General features: G+C 36.5%; 1 protein-coding gene across 5 annotated transcripts in view; it reads left to right on the forward strand.

Annotated features, from left to right (window-relative positions):
* LOC106096077 (acetylcholinesterase) overlaps positions 1–15854 on the forward strand; it is a 451106-nt gene that overhangs the window by 339192 nt on the left and 96060 nt on the right.

The following is a 15854-nucleotide window of genomic DNA, read 5'->3' on the forward strand; positions in this document are numbered from 1 at the left end:
GAGCTGTATATATCATCACCTAAAGATGGATTTTTAAGAGCTTAGGAATATTAAAAAAAACATAAAATTCAGAAAAATTCTTGAAATATTTATCTCAATTGGTAATCCGGTCCAGATAATTTAATGTTTGAAGATTATTTCACGCAAACTTTGACCGTGAGTGCGCCTCAAATGGTCCATCCGCTTAGTCCAATTTTGGCATACTCTTTCCAACATTTCGGCCGGTATCTCAAAAATAAATGCTTCAATGTTATCTTCCAATGCGTCAATTGAAGCGGGATTGTCTGTATAGACATAAGCTTTAATATAGCCCCACAAATTAGTCGATCGTGTAAAAAAACATAAACTTTTTCGCACCATTTCATAGATACGCCTTATGCTTGTAAAACATAATTTTTCGCCGGCTTTATTTTAGAAGTTTGGAAAAAAGGAACAATGCAAGAGCACGGCTTATACATAAGCCGGTTTCACAAGCACATGTTCATGGAGTATTTTAGGGGACATAAATAAAAACTATCTAAAGTGCAATTGGATTTATTGAACGAAATAGGCGGCCGAAATAGTTAGTGTCTTTATCTTTGCAATGTATATGGTTCTTATTGCACCTTGTTATAACACTCGAACGCAGAGTAAAATTTCAACCCGGTATGCAGAGACCCATGTGTACAGAGAAACATACATATCTACGTCCAATTTTAAATGTATAATGCTTGCCTAGGAGTTATTAACAACTTTGCATCTGCTGCAGATGTCATTGATGATGCTGTCGAGCACGATGGTGGTGGTAATGATACTGCCATTGCGGACACTATACGTGCATATGTCCTCTGATGGCTGTCATCCAATCTCATCCCCTACGAACCACTCTGTTGGTGAATGGGAGAAATTTCATTAAGTTTTTATTAAAATTTGTCACTTAATGTGCACATGAAGTCAACACAGCCAGTCGTCGTTTGTTTATGTGTTGCCCAACACTCGCAAAAGGAAACCGGCAGTTGTACTGTTGTGTTTATCATTAAATTCATACGCAAGAATAATTCACAGCAAAAATCCGGTAAGAGGGGCAGGATAATGAAACACATTCGCCAAATGGATGACTCTGTAAATATTAAAAGTATTCAACTTAATGCAAGTCTGATTGCGATCCCTTCTCTCAGCAAAGTTAAAAGCGATATTATCATACACATGAACATAAATATGTGAAGTTTAAAGAAACTCAACTACCAATTAGTAGATACGTGCTTTAAAATTACGCCTATTACGCTGAACGCCTGAGTTCGAATCCTGACGAGAATGACAGAAGAAAATTTCAGTGACATTTGTGGGGAACGATACCATTTGCTAAAAATGGTAGTAATGTAAAAACTTCTTCCCATAGAGGGGTGACACTGCGACACTTTGTTTGGGCTCGGTTATAAAAAGGAGGCCCCGTTTCATTGAGATTAAACTTGAATTGGGCAGCACTTACTGATATGTGAGAAGTTTGCCCCTGTTCCTTAAGGAAATGGTCATGGGCAAATTTATATTGGTTGAGCTAGTTGAAAAACTTTGTTGCTTTGACAAATAAATAGAAGGTATCGATCTGTTTCTATTGGGTCTTTTCCATGTTCTGGAGTAGTAGTATGGACTCAGGCCCCAATAATAGGGACGAATTATCTTACTGACTTACATCTCCGTCCTCGCCTTATACACTCAATTATATTTTGTATGGCATTAAAATAAGACTTATTCTTCTGTTATCGCTACATACTAATGTGGACACATACTAATATGTCCATTCTTGTGATTCATAAGCATGGGAGTTATGGCCTTAAATAGCACAGCTGGCAACCCTTCGGCTCCTGCTCACTTATTTTTCTCTGTTGGTTTAGATGCCGTTATTGTCACCACCTGAGACTGGAGGTAAAGACTCATAACCGTAATCAGCTATTGATTTGGAAGTATTCTCGCCATCGTACAGTTTCAAAAAATGTTCTCAACATATCCTCAGCGCTCTTTTTCGTCGTTACCAGATTACCATATACATAGATAGGTCTGCCTCCGACAAAGCCATCAGTCTTGTGTTTAAATCTTAGTTTTTATTTATGTGTTCGAGGCCCAAAAGATAACGGATGTCAGAGGGTCCTTTTCACAATGGAATAGACATTTCCTTTCTCCCTTTCATTTTGATTCATACTTAGCCTCAGAGGCAGTAGTAGTTGTTGGTTGAACATATAAGAATTTCTAATTATTTTTTCAGTCGTTCATGCTATTGAAGAATGGAAATACTCAGTAATATAAAGTTGAAACAGCAGAGTTAATTTTGAGCTGCATTATTTTGTTATTGCTCCCAAGGCATGGAATGTGGAAAAAAATATTTCATATCAAAACTGGTTCGTTTTATAAATCTTCCCATGCTCGTAATATAACTCATACTACAATGAGGCATCAGCAAAGGACTCCTTTTTATACCCTCCACCATAGGATGGTGGTATACTAATTTCGTCATTCTGTTTGTAACACCTCGAAATATGTGCCTAAGACCGCCTAATGTATACATATTCTTGATCGTCATGACATTTTAAGTCGAACTAGCCATGTTCGTCCGTCTGTCAGTCGAAAGCACGCTAACTTTCGAAGGAGTAAAGCTAGCCGCTTGAAATTTTGCACAAATACTTTTTATTTGTGTAGGTCGGTTTGTAAATGGGCTATATCGGTCCATGTTTCGATATAGCTGTCATATAAACCGATCTTGGGTCTTGACTTCTTAAGCCTCTAGAGGGCGCAATTATCGTTCGATTTGCACGTGGTGTTTTGGTATCACTTTCAACAACTGTGTTAAGTATGGTTCAAATCCGTCTATAACCTGATATAGCTGCCATATAAACCGATCTTAGGTCTAGACTTCTTGAGCTATTAGGGGGAGCACTTCTTATCCGATTGGTGTTTTGGTATCCCTTTCAACAACTGTGTTAAGTATGGTACAAATCGGTTCATAACCTGTCGGAGTAGGATTCATTGTGAGTATTGAAGGTCATATCGTATTTGGCACGAATGTTGGGAGTCACAACGAAAGTTTTTGTGCCAAAAGAAGTCAAAACCGGAGATTGATTTATATGGGAGCACTATCAGCTTATAGAACCATTCTGATCATATTTGATTCAAATATTGCAAGTGATAGCGAAAATGATTGTGTCAATTTTAAGCTCAATCGGAAAAAAATATACTCTATTAGGGGTTTAATCTGTCAAATTCGGGAATCAGTTTTTGTGAGGGCCTATACAGTTGATAGGCCGGTTCGGATTATGCTTGGCACGGATGTTGAGAGCTAGAAAGGAAGTCTGTGTGCCAAATGTCAGCCACATCGGTTGAAACTTGAGGCCACTAGAGGCTCAAGAAGTCAAAACCTGAGATTGGTTTTTATGGAACCGATATGACCTATTTACAATTCCCAACGATCTTCAATTAAAAAAATCCGTGCAAATTGCAAATGGATGGACGCAAGATCGACTTAAAATGTCAACACGATCAAGTGTATATACATATGTATATTATGAGTAGTTGCAAATTTATATTTCGAGGTGTCATAATGACACCTCGAATGACTAGGTAAGTATACCCCCATCCTAAGAAGGTGGGTATAAAAAAAAACTTCATAAATACTTCAAAAATAGAATATTAAGTCTTATCTTGAAATTTTTGAAATTCAAGATTCGGTTTGGCCGAACTTGGCTAGTCTTTATTTGCTACAACTGACTTATGCGAATTTAGTTTATTTCTGTTTCCTTCGAATTCAAACGAATCTCATATTGGATTCACTTCTTTGGCAAACATTTGTTTTTAAATGCAAGGGGTACATTTCATTCCATCTCATCTTTAACATCTTCCTTTCACATTGAACATGATATACATACATATGTATCTGTATACGAATTGTTGGAAATGGATAGTCTATATTAAGCTGTTGCTGACCCACATCAGCATTACTATAGATAAACCTCTCTAACTCTCCATCTGTGTTTCCTCAAGCTTAAAGCAAGGATTCGAATGTTTAATGTTTATCGTCCTCTTTGTGACTTTTGGTAATGTAAACAAAAATTGAGAACATACTTCATTCATAGTAAAGTGTTTACATTCAAAAGTGTCCAAGTGTAAACGTTACTTCCTTTTTTTATGGCTCTGTACATTTGTGGCATTTTGCAGTAGGAGTTTGCTGAAGTGGTGATAACTTCGTCCAACTTCTGGGGGCATACGAAGAGTACTTTCATTTCAAAATGAAAAGTTAAGGAAAGGCAAAAGTTGGGCGGTGCGGACTATATAATATCCTACACCTTCCCTAAAATTGGAAATTGCAACCTATATCTAATTCTGAAACGATTTTTGTGGATTTCAGCGGAGGTCTTCAGAAAGGTTACAAAACAATCGGAATCAAAATTCGAGCAAGTCTGTTCAACATTGTACTATCCAAGGCTCAATAAGTGCAAATAGAGCTATACATCGCCCTATTTGCACTTATATATATAAAATAGAACTGTCGATAGTTCTGTGTTCTTCTTTATTCTTTTATTAATGATTGTCCCTCCAATATCGGATGGCTTATTTATAGTTAATAGTAAAGGACACCTATATATATGAATAATTTACCTCTGTCAGCATTATTCCATTATTCAATGTGAGTGTACGGGTGCTAGAAAGCATATTTGCGACCTTGCATAATACTAATTGCTATTGATCAGTATGGAAACTTAAAATGCAATTTGACACTAAACAAGTGTTTTAAAGTTACTGACCACAGGCAACATGAATGGGTGACGCTTTATTTTTATACCCACCACCGTAGGATAGGGGGTATATTCATTTAGTCATTGTGTTTGCAACACTTTGAAATATCAATTTCCGACCCTACAAAGTATATATATTTCGGATCGTCGTAAAATTCTCAGACGATTTAACGATGTCCCTTTGTCTGTTGTTATCACTCTACAGCTTTCAATTGAGATATTGAGCTGAAATTTGGCACTGATACATACGTCTTTTTGATGCATGATGGTTAAGTTCTTGAACAGGCCCAATCGGACCGTATTAAGATATAGCTGCTATATAGACCGATTTTCCGATAAAGGTTCTAATGCCCATCAATGTTTTATTTTACATCCGATTTTGCTGAAATTTGAAACAGTGAGTTGGTTTAGGTCACCCGTATATTAGGTTGCCATATATATCGATCTCCCGATAAAGGGTCTAAAACCCATAAAAGCTTTATTTATTACCCGATTTCGCTGAAATTTGAAACAGTGGTTAGTCTTAGTTCTCCTGACATCCGTCCCAAATATGGTTCGGGTCGGACTATATTTAGATATGACTGCCATGCAGACCGATATCCCGATAAAGGGTCTGAAGCGAATAAAAGCTTTATTTTTTATCCGATTTCTTTCGCTGAAATTTGAAACAGTAAGTAGTTTTAGGCCACCGGTTATCTGACCCAAATGTGGTAAAGATCGGACTGTATTTAGATATAGCTGTCATATAGACCGATTTGCCGAATAAGGGTCTGAAGCTCATAAAAGCTTTATTTATTACCCGATTTTGTTAAAATTTTAAATACAAAATTCAACAGTTACTTAGTTTATTACCCCGCTCAATATCCGAGTCGAATTTGTGTGCATTAGTTACCCAATTTTCACCGGATTGTGCCGAAATGTGGTTTGCATATATAGCCGAGGCACAAGATTAGTTCCTTTAATACCATATTTATATACTCATAGGACTGCTTTTAAGTAAGTACGAAAAGTTAAAGAATCGTTACGCTAAATGAGATTTTCCTTTGCATAAATTCAAGTAATACCGCCATCGATGTACTAACATACATCTGTGGAAGAAAATAACTTGGAAACACAATTTTGCATTTATTTTTCCACACCATCATTTCACCGTTGGTAAGTTCGACATAACTACTTACTAACGAAAAGTAGCGGCAAATGTTTTGTACAAGTTTTCGGTGTTAGTCATTTAACTTTCTTCATTCTGCCATTGTTACACTTACTGGAACTGAGAGTAAGAGCAAGAATATTTTGTTTCATATTCTATGAAATAAGTATTCTATGGAAAATTGTTCACAAGAAAAAAAAAATCATCAAGTTTTTAGTTAATCATTCATTGTACTCTGCAACTTTTACTGAACACATTATTTAGGGATTACTAATAGGATTAAATGTAACAAAAAAATTTACATATGTTTTGGAAAACTAGCGAAGCTACATATAAATTCTAAATAGATGTAGGAAAACTCCCTAATGTACAACGTGGCACATAAAAAGTTGTTACTAATATTGGTTCGTCGGGGATTCTTGAGGAAATTGTGTCGAAGTCAAGAATTCTTTGGGCGATCAAAAGTTTCACTCCATTAGATTTCAACACCCATGTATCATTGATCAAACTACAAACTGTATCCGATTGAGAAACGCTGAAGATTTTTGAACGGCGCTTAAAAAATTCACCGGCTGAGGATGACACCATCTGATGCATTAAATTTAATACTACACCTAATGCCCCTGGACATTATGGCTAGACAAATTGCTGCGACCACTGTGAAAAGAGAGACATATGTTTGCCATAGCAGAAACAACGGGTTTTAACTGTTCAAATGACTGAACAGTTAAAACCTCATCTGTTCCGGGTGCCGGGCCACAGAGACATGCCAAGGATATTGTAGAACAGACTATTTTGAAAAAGATAGGAGCTACCTTACACATTTCAGCTAATCTTTGGTTATGCCTCCAGAGACTTGTAATCATATTCACCGAGACAAGTCGTACTGTGATGATTTGGGGATGTGAACGTAAAAACCACTTTGCTCCTAAATTATCGAAATCGTCATTAATTTTTAAAGGGGACCATTTAAAAATGCCCGCTCGATATTTGAACTGTGGAAAGTATAAATTCGCTGCAAAAACAAAAACATTTTTTACGAAAAGCCTTTGTTCAGAAAGGCGAGAAGATTTGTGTAATATCTATGAGTAATGCTGGATTCAAGTTTAAATTAAAGACAAGTAAAAGCGTGCTAAGTTCGGCCTGGCCGAATCTTATATACCCTCCACCATGGATCGCATTGTCGAGTTCTTTTCCCGGCATCTCTTCTTAGGCAAAAAAGGATATAAGAAAAGAGTTGCTCTGCTATTAAAACGATATCAAGATATGGTCCGGTTCGGACCACAATTAAATTATATGTTGGAGACCTGTGTAAAATTTCAGCCAAGTCGTATAAGAATTGCACCCATTGGGGCTCACGAAGTAAAATAGAGAGAACGATTTATATGGGTCCTGTATCGGGCTATAGACTGATTCAGACCATAATAAACACGTTTGTTGATGGTCATGAGAGGATCCATCGTACAAAATTTCAGGCATATTGGATAATAATTGCGACTTCTAGGGATTAACAAGTCAAGATCCCAGATCGGTTTATATGGCAGCTATATCAGGTTATGAACCGATTTAAATCTTATTTGACACAGTTGATGAAAGTAAAAATAAAATACGTCATGCAAAAATTCAGCCAAATCGGATAGGAATTGCGCCCTCTAGAAGCTCAAAAAGTAAAATCCCCAGATCTGTTTATATGACAGCTATATCAGGTTATGGACCGATTTCAACCATACTTGACACAATTGTTGGATGTCATAACAAAATACTACGTGCCAAAATTCATTCAAATCGGATAAGAATTGCGCACTCTAGAGGCTCAAGAAGTCAAGACCCAAGATCGGTTTATATATGCAAATCAGGCTGAAATTTTACACCTTAGGGCCCCATAAAGATCCACATCGGAAGATGAGGTTATAGACAGATTTGAACAATAATAATACAATAATAATACATGTGAAATATTTTCCAATTCGGATAGCAATCGGCTTCCAGGATATCAAATCGGAAGATTCGGTCACAGATCAAAATTTCGATGGCATTGATTTTATTGAAATACAAGACCCCCGGTATTTGATACCTTATAATATATTTTAAACGGAAGCAGTGTTGATTAAGCTTCCCGTGTTCATAAAGCCTTTTTGAAGACTTGATCTATTTATTTATCTTAAAATGTAATTCTTGTGGTTTTTTAACCATTACCCTTAGCATTCCAATAAGGGCATACCTACTAATGCATCCTCAACATATTAAATATGTGGCAATGTGGTACATTCAAAAGCACCATTGCTAATGGCAACTACTTACCAAAAACAGCCCACCATCATCATTTTCTTTGGATACCCAAAGAGTGGGTCGCAGCAATATTTTTTGGCTGATGTAAGGGTTTTTTGTTTAATATAGCCTTCCCTATTCTTCTTTCGAGTACGGTTTTCGTAATATTCCTCTTTACTTTTTGAACATTTTTTTCCCTTTCTTAAGTTTGAATTATGGCTGAAAGTTAACATTTCGCTAAAGTCAAATATAATTGAGATTTTGCATTCGCTTTTCGCCATCCTTCTTTTTTTTGGAAACTTCTGAGGTCTTCTTGCATAGGTCCATTAAATTTATGCTGACACAGAAATATTCTTTTGCAAGTGAAATAATTTCAATGAAATACATATTCATAGATTGTGCCACCGTAGTGGGGTAGAGAATGAACGAAAAATTGTTAATAACTGTTCGAAAGCACAAGAAAAATTAAATACGAATATATATTGCCTAGCTTGTGCATGGCCAAACAATAAATTAACTTTACTTAAGTCATACTTAAAAATCATAAAAAATAAAACTGAAAAATCAATAAAAAATGTAATACCTATTTTGGAGTTAGAGAAAACATTAAACCTTTTGACGTGTTCCGGCGATATATCCTTCAAAAATTTAAAAGATACTAGGAATCTGTCTTAGGCACAGAATAGTTAGTTAACTATATGCCCAAATTACATAACACACATATAATATATCTTCCATTTAAACGGAAGTAACTACACTTTTCTGTGCCACTGCACATCTAATATAATGATTTGTGCCATGAAAGGTTTTTTGAACTAACTAGCGCTATTGCTACATTTTTTAATTTTTTTTCAGAGATGGTTATCTCTTAGCTTCTACTTGCGTGATCTTCATCCAAATTAAACTTCCTTATTAAAAGTTGTCGCCATTCTGACTAGGCTAAAAATTTGAGGCCAAAATTGAATCGGACTGCACTCATTGAAATGAGATAAAGCTCCATGCTGTTCCCTGAATATTCGTTGGCAAATTTACAATGTGTTCAGCTTTGTTACAGTGTAACCCTTATTGTGTTGCGACACAATTTCCCGTATATTATGTTTGTAAAAGCCTTGCCAGTAAGTTATGTTTGTAAAATCTTAAATATTTGTATTCTTTTTAAATATTAGTTGTAAACATTTTGAATATTGGGAAAAACGCTCTTTCCGCTGTATGATGTGTATTTTAATATTTATCAACACCAATACTCATCCGAAAAAATCAAATATCAGCAAATAACAAGTAAAAGCGTGCTAAGTTCGGCCGGGCCGAATCTTATATACCCTCCACCATGGATCGCATTTGTCGAGTTTTTTTCCCGGCATCTCTTCTTAGGCAAAAAAAGGATATAAGAAAAGATTTGCTCTGCTATTAGAGCGATATCAAGATATGGTCCGGTTTGGACCACAATTAAATTATATGTTGGAGACCTGTGTAAAATGTCAGCCAATTCGAATAAGAATTGCGCCCTTTGTGGGCTCAAGAAGTAAAATAGAGAGATCGATTTATATGGGAGCTGTATCGGGCTATATACCGATTCAGACCATAATAAACACGTATGTTAATGGTCATGAGAGAATCCGTCGTACAAAATTTCAGGCAAATCGGATAATAATTGCGACCTCTAGAGGCTCAAGAAGTCAAGATCCCAGATCGGTTTATATGGCAGCTATATCAGGTTATGAACCGATTTAAACCATATTTGGCACAGTTGTTGGATATCATAACAAAATACTACGTGCCAAAATTCATTCAAATTGGATAAGAATTGCGCACTCTAGAGGCTCAAGAAGTCAAAACCCCAGATCGGTGTATATGGCAGCTATATCAGGTTATGGACCGATTTGAACCATACTTGGCACAGTTGTTGGATGTCATAACAAAACACGTCGTGCAAAATTTCATCCCAATCGGATAAGAATTGCGCACTCTAGAGGTTTATATGGCAGCTATATCAAAACATGGACCGATATGGCCCATTTACAATACCAACCGACCTACACTAATAAGAAGTATTTGTGCAAAATTTCAAGCGGCTAGCTATACTCCTTCGGAAGTTAGCGTACTTTCGACAGACGGACGGACGGACGGACAGACGGACGGACATGGCTAGATCGACATAAAATTTCACGACGGTCAAGAATATATATACTTTATGGGGTCTCAGACGAATATTTCGAGTAGTTACAATCAGAATGACGAAATTAGTATACCCCCCATCTTATGGTGGAGGGTATAAAAAATACTTTGTTAATAACAAAATGTTTCTAGAAGTTCATAATTACTGTTTTTATACCCACCACCATAGGGGTGGGGTTATACTTATCAAGTCATTCCGTTTGTAACACCTCGAAATATTCGTCCAAGACACCATAAAGTATATATATTCTTGGTCGTCTCGACGTTCTGAGTAGATCTAGCCATGTCTGTCCGTCCGTCTGTCGAAATGACGATAGCAGTTGAACGCGTCAAGCTAGCCGCTTGAAATTTTGCACAGGTACTTAATATTGATGTAGGTTATTGGGGATTACCAATGGCCCATATCGGTTTAGATTTAGATATAGCACCCCTTTAAACCGATCTTCGGATTTGACTTTTGGGCCCCTGGTAGCCGCAATTTTTGTCCGATTTGGCTGATTTGCATGTGGTGTTCTGTTATAACTTCAAATAACTGTGTCAGTACGGTCAAATCGGCCTATAACCTGGTATAGCTTCCAATAACTGTGCCAAGTACGGTCCGAATCGGTCTATAACCGGATATAGTTCCCGTATAAACCGATCTACCGATTCGACTATTTGAGCCCTTACAAGACGCAATTCTTGTCCGATTTGGCTGAAATTTTGCATGCGGTAATTCGTTGTTACTTTTAACGGCTTTGCTAAGTAACGTCGAAATGGGTATATAACCAGATGTAGCTTCCATATAAATCGATCTCCCGATTTGATTTCTTGATCCTCTGGAAGCTGCAATTTTTGCCCGATTTTACTAAAAAAGCGAACATAGTGTTCTGTTTTAAATTTCCCCAATTGTGCCAAGTACGGTTCGAATCGGTCAATAACATGACATAGTTTCAGTATAAACCGATCTCCCGATTTGACCTCTTGAGCCCTTACAAGCCGCAATTTTTGTCCGATTTGGTTGAAATTTTGTTAGGACTTCTAACGATTGTGCCAAGTACGGTCCAAATCTATCAATAACATAATATAGCTCCCATATAAACCGTTCTCTCGATCATCCATGTTCGGTTCCTAGAAGCTTTAATTTTTGCTGGTTTGACAGAAGTTCGGTATGTAGAATAAAATTATGCCTTTCAACTAAATTAATTTTGAATAAATTTTTAGCAGGATCCATGGTGATGGGTTCCCAAGATTCGGCCAGGTCGAACTTAGCACGCTCTTACTTGTTTAAATTTTTAACTATTTTTTGCATTCCAGAACGTTTAATAATTGAATAAATATTTTGCATTCTTCCTTTTCCAATATGTGTTTCCAATTTTATACCCTTACCAACAATGTCATTAATAACAAGTTATGGTTCATTTCGTACCATGATCTGAATATTGGAGACCAAAGTAGAAGTCATTGTGTAAAATTTCAACCAAATCTAGTAAGAATTGCGCACTTTAGGGGCTGAAGAAGTAAAATAGGGAGTTTGTTTATAGGGGAGCTGTATTAGGCTATAAACCGATTCATGCCATATTCGATACATATGTTCAACGTCATGAGAGAAGCCGTTGTACAAAATTTCAGCCAAATCGGGTAATACTTGCGCCCTTTAGAAGTTCAAGAAGTCAAGATCCCATATCGGTTTATGTGGCAGCTATATCAGGTTATGGGCCGATTTGAACTATTCTTAGCACAGTTGTTGAAAGTTGTAACAAATTCAAAATTTCAACTCAATCGGATAATAATTCCGCCCTCTAGTGGGTCAAGAAGTCAAGAGCCCAGATCGATTTATATGGCAGCTATATCAGGTTATTAGCTAATTTGAACTATTCTAAGCACAGTTGTTGGAGGTCATAACAAAACACGTCGTGCAAAATTTCAGCCAAATCGGATGAGAATTGTGCCCTCTAGCGGCTCAAGAAGTCAAGATCCCAGATCGGCTAATATGGGCGCTATATCAGGTTATGGATCGATTTGAACTATTCTTAGCACAGTTGTTGAAAGACATAACAAAACACGTGGTGTAAAATTTCAGCCAATTCGGATAGGAATTGCGCACTCTAGACGCTCAAGAAGTGAAAACCCCAGATAGATTTATATGACAACTATATCAGATTATAGACCGATATCAAATATTGGAATTGGAGTTGTTGGAAGTCATAATAAAACACCTCATGCAAAATTTCAGCCAAATCGGATAAGAATTGTGCCCTCTAGCGGCTCAAGAAGTCAAGACCCCAGATCGGTTTATATGGCAGCTATATCAAAACTATATCCTGATATGGCCCATTTACAATCCCAACTGACCTACTCTAATAAAAAGTATTTATACAAAATTTCAACTGGCTAGCTTTACTCCTTCGAGAGTTATCGTGCTTTCGACAGACAGATGGACGGACGGACGGACAGACATGGCTAGTTCGACTTAAAATGTCATGACGATCAAGAATATATATACTTTAAGGTTCTCAGACGAATATTTCGATTAGTTACAAACAGAATGACGAAATTAATATACCCCCATCCTATGGTGGAGGAAATAAAAAGGCGATAATAGACGGGGATAAATGAATTGGTTTAGTAAGCATTTTCTTCATACAAAATAAGCGAGAAAACCCGCTTAATGGGTAAATCAAACAAACCTACTGTCAATTCTCTCTTAAAGATTTAATATTTCCACCTTAAATCACAGACCTTTACAATTTGTGGAATAATCGTGTGGTGTAAAGTATATGTATATAAAATTAGTATGTGTAGAATGTATGAAATTACAATAGATTAATTACTTTCAAGGCTTTAACACAGTTGGCACAGCAGTTTTATAGCTCTAATATAAATATAAATCAACAAGTTCGTTTTATTTGTGTGATGATTGAAACCTAACGCCAAATATACTTAATTCTTGTTAAGACCTCCCCAACTTTTAGGCTCTTGATTTCTTTTCTTAATCATTTTCCACTTCCAATACTGGTGTAGAAAAACAAAATAATAATTGTTGTCCCACAATGGAAAATAGTGAACATTCTTTTTAATTAGAATGACCTTACTGTAAATGTAAGAATCTAATATGGTTTTACATATGACCTGGTCATAATCACACACCGCCTTACTAAGTAATGACCCCTATAACAAAAGGTGACATTGTTCATATTTTATATGCCGGATACAGGCAACAGGATGGTGTTGTGCAGTGTACTTTCATGAGTGGATTGTATAAAAGAATGTATAGCTTCGAGATGAATGGACAAATGTACGCTATAATGTTACAGCAAACAAATATATTTACGCATTTAATACAAAGTTTTAGTAAAACACTTTATTCAAACAGTATTTTGTACCCACCACCCATGGATGGGGGTATATTCATTTTGTCATTCCGTTTGCAACACATCAAAATATCCATTTCCGACTCTATAAAGTATATATATTCTTGATCAGCGTAAAAATCTAAGACGATCTAGTCACGTCCGTCCGTCTGCCCATCTGTCTATTGAAATCACCCTACAGTCTTTAAAAATAGAAATATTGAGCTGAAACTTTGCACAGATTCTTCTTTTGTCCATATGCAGGTTAAGTTTGAAGATGAGCTATATCGGACTATATCTTGATAAAATCCCAATATAAACCGATCCGCCGATTTATGGTCTTAGGCCCATAAAAGCCACATTTATTATCCGATTTTGCTGAAATTTGAAACATTTAGTTGTGTTAGGCCACCCGACATCATTCTTCAATTTGGCCTAGATCGGTTCAAATTTGGATATAGCTGCCATATAGACCGATCTCTCGATTAATAGTTTTGAGCCCATAAAAGGCGCACTTGTTTTCCGATTTCGCCGAAATTTGGGACAGTGAGTTGCGTTAGGCTCTTTGACAACTTTCTGCAATTTGGCTCAGATCGGTTCAGATTTGGATATTGCTGCCATATAGACCGATCTCTCGATTAATGGTTTTGGGCCCATAAAAGGCGCATTTATTGTGCGATTTTACCAAAATTTGGAACAGTGAGTTGTGTTAGGCTCTTCGACATCTCTTTTCAATCTATCCCAGATCGATCCAGATTTGGATATAGCTGCCATATAGAAGGATCTCTCGATTTAAGATTTTGGGCCCATAAAAGGCGCATTTATTGTCCGATTTTGCCGAAATTTGGGACAGTGAGTTGTATTAGGCCTCTCGATATCTTTCTGCAATATGGCTAAGATCGGTCCAGATTTGAATATACCTGCTATATAGACCGATCTCTCGATTTAGGGTCTTGGGCCTATTTTTTTTTTTTGTCCCATTTCGCCGAAATTTAGGACAGTGTGTTGCGTTTGGCTCTTTAACAACTTTCTGCACTTTGGCCCAAATCGGTTCAGATTTGGAAATATAGCTGCCATATAGACCGATACCGACCGACTGTTGAAAGAAAGGGTCACATATATATGTGAAGGAAATATGTTGGATAAAGTGCGGTTAGGTCTGTCCCGTGTAAAGCACGGAAGACAAACTATAGACCGATATCTCGATTTAAAGTCTTGGTCCCATAATAGACGCATTTTTGTCCGATTTCGCCGAAATTGACTTATGTTAGGCTTTTCGACATCCGCGTCATATATGATTTAGATCGGTCTATATTTGGATATGGCTACCAAAAAGACCAATATTTTCTTCTACAAAGTTGAACAATGACTTGCACTTATTAAACCACTCAATATCCGTGTCCAATTTGGTTCAAATCGGACCATATTTCGATAAAGGTGCTATGAATTTTTTACTGGATTATGATATAAGGTGGTTTACATATATACCCGAGGTGGTGGGTATGCAAAGTTCGGCCGAACTTAATGCCTTTTTACTTGTTTTTTTATTGAATGAAAAACTTATTTTATTTGATTTAACAATTCTCAATGAGTACAGATAAAAAAAAACTATTTTTTATACCCATTACAAAACACTACGTGTAAAAATTACAATTGTGGGAACGAACGAATGATCGTATATACCTAGGTGGGCTAAGAATCTCAAGACAATCAAGAATATATTATTGGTGTAACATTATGTTATAGGTGTGGCGAACGGAATGACTAGATAAGTAAACCACCACCCTATGATGTTGGGTATAAAAGCTGAACATTCCTAATTTAACATTACACAATCAAAACAAACAAGTAAACATGTTAAGTTCGCTTGCAGAATCTTGGAAACCCGCTTCAATGGTTTCTGTTAAAAATGTACACAAAAAGAACTAAGTTGAAGGACCTAATTTTCTCTTGTACACTCTTTTTTTGTTACACTCTCTTTGTTATTCAAAATAGCGAAAATATTTTCAAAAACAGCAGTTTTTGTCAGCTGAAAATGGGAAAGCAGACATTACTACTGTTTTAGCAGACATAGGGCAGCTGTTTTAGCAGACATTTTCGACTACTTTTTCAACTAACAAAATCTGCTGTTTTAAATACAAAAATCTGCTAAAATCTTTATATGGGTTGCCC

This window comes from Stomoxys calcitrans, chromosome 2 (genome assembly GCF_963082655.1).
Source record: "Stomoxys calcitrans chromosome 2, idStoCalc2.1, whole genome shotgun sequence".
In the NCBI taxonomy this organism is placed as follows: Eukaryota; Metazoa; Arthropoda; class Insecta; order Diptera; family Muscidae; genus Stomoxys; species Stomoxys calcitrans.